This window comes from Muntiacus reevesi, chromosome 3 (genome assembly GCF_963930625.1).
Source record: "Muntiacus reevesi chromosome 3, mMunRee1.1, whole genome shotgun sequence".
In the NCBI taxonomy this organism is placed as follows: Eukaryota; Metazoa; Chordata; class Mammalia; order Artiodactyla; family Cervidae; genus Muntiacus; species Muntiacus reevesi.
Window position 1 is genome coordinate 256845627 of NC_089251.1, and position 2532 is coordinate 256848158.

Genomic DNA, 2532 nt, shown 5'->3' on the forward strand with positions numbered 1-2532 from the left:
TACTCCTTTTCCTATTTGGAACCAGTCTGCTGTTCCATGTCCAGTTCCAACTGTTGCTTCTTGACCTGCATACAGATTTCTCAAGAGGCAGGTCAGGTGGTCTGGTAGTCCCATCTCTTGAAGAATTTCCCACACTTTGTTGTGATCCACACAGCCAAAAGCTTTGGCATAGTAAATAAAGCAGAAGTAGATGTTTTTCTGGAACTCTCTTGTTTTTTCTATGATCCAGTATATGTTGGCAATTTGATCTCTGGTTCCTCTGCCTTTTCTAAAACCAGCTGGAACATCTGGAAGTTCATGGTTCACATATTGCTGAAGCCTGGCTTGAAGAATTTTGAGCATTATTTTACTAGCATGTGAGATGAGTGCAATTGTGGGGTAGTTTGAGCATTTTTTGGCATTGCCTTTCTTTGGGATTGGAATGAAAACTGACCTTTTCCAGTACTGTGGCCACCTCTGAGTTTTCAAAATTTGCTGGCATATTGAGTGCAGCAGTTTCACAGCATCATCTTTTAGGATTTGAAATAGCTCAACTGGAATTCCATCACCTCCACTAGCTTTGTTTCTAGTAATGCTTTCAAAGACCCACTTTGCTTCACACCCAGGAATGTCTGGCTCTAGGTGAGTGATTACACCATCGTGGTTATTCTGATCGTTAAGACCTTTTCTGTATAATTCTTCTGTATATTATCACCACCTCTTCTTAATCTCTTGTGCTTCTGTTCAGTTCAGTTCAGTTCAGTCGCTCAGTCATGTCCCACTCTTTGCGACCCCCATGAATCTCAGCAAGCCAGGCCTCCCTGTCCATCACCAACTCCCAGAGTTTATTCAAACTCATGTCCATCGAGTCGGTGATGCCATCCTGCCGTCTCATCATCTGTCATCCCCTTCTCCTCCTTCCCTAAATCCCTCCCAGCATCAGGGTCTTTTCCAATGAGTCAACTCTTTGCATGAGGTGGCCAAAGTATTGGAGTTTCAGCTTCAGCATCAGTCCTTCCAATGAACACCCAGGACTGATCTCCTTTAGGATGGACTGGTTGCATCTCCTTGCAGTCCAAGGGACTCTCAAGAGTCTTCTCCAATACCACAGTTCAAAAGCATCAATTTTTCGGCGCTCAGTTTTCTTCACAGTCCACTCTCACATCCATACATGACCACTGGAAAAACCATAGCCTTGACTAGATGGACCTTTGTTGGCAAAGTAATGTCTCTACTTTTTAATATGCTGTCTAGGTTGGTCATATCTTTCCTTCCAAGGATAAAGCACCTTTTAATTTCATGGCTACAATCACCATCTGCAGTAATTTTGGAGCCCCCCAAAATAAAGTCTGACACTGTTTCCACTGTTTCCCCACTTATTTACCATGAAGTTATGGGACCAGATGCCATGATCTTAGTTTTCTGAATGTTGAGCTTTAAGCCAACTTTTTCACTCTCCTCTTTCCCTTTCATCAAGAGGCTTTTTAGCTCCTCTTCAATTTCTGCCCTAAGGGTGGTGTCATCTGCATATCTGAGGTTATTGATACTTCTCCCGGCAATCTTGATTTCAGCTTGTGCTTCATCCAGCCCAGTGTTTGTCATGATGTACTCTGCATATAAGTTAAAAAAGCAGGGTGACAATATACAGCTTTGATGTACTCCTTTTCCTATTTGGAACCAGTCTGTTTTTCCATGTCCAGTTCTAACTGTTGCTTCCTGACCTGCATATAGGTCTCTCAAGAGGCAGGTCAGGTGGTCTGGTATGCCCATCCCTTTCAGAATTTTCCACAGTTTATTGTGATCCCCAGAGTCAGAGGCTTTGGCATAGTCAATAAAGCAGAAATAGATGTTTTCCTGGAATTCTCTTGCTCTTTCGATGATCCAGTGCATGTATGCAATTTGATCTCTGGTTCCTCTGCCTTTTCTAAAACCAGCTTGAATATCTGGAAGTTCATGGTTCACATATTGCTGAAGCCTGGCTTGGAGAATTTTGAGCATTACTTTACTAGCGTGTGAGAAGCGTGCAATTGTGCAGTAGTTTGAGCATTCTCTGGGATTGCCTTTCTTTGCGATTGGAATGAAAACTGACCTTTTCCAGTCCTGTGACCACTGCCGAGTTTTCCAAATTTGTTGGCATATTGCATGCAGCACTTTCACAGCATCATCTTTTAGGATTTGAAATAGCTTAATTGGAATTCCATCACTTCCACTAGCTTTGTGCTTCTGTTAGGTTCATGCAATTTCTTTCCTTTATTGAGCCCATCTTTGCATGAAATGTTCCCTTGATATCTCTAATTTTCTTGAAGAGATCTCTAGTCTTTCCCATTCTATTGTTTTCCTCTATTTCTTTGCATTGATCACTGAGGAAGGCTTCTTATCTCTCCTTGCTATCTTTTGAAACTCTGCGTTCAGATGGTTATATATTTCCTTTTCTCCTTTGCCTTTTGCTTCTCTTCTCAGCTATTTGTAAGTCTTTCCTCTGGAGTCCATCAATTCCCCTAGAGAAGAGCTATCCTACTCTAGAATTGGAATCCTGTCTGCTCAGTAAAATGT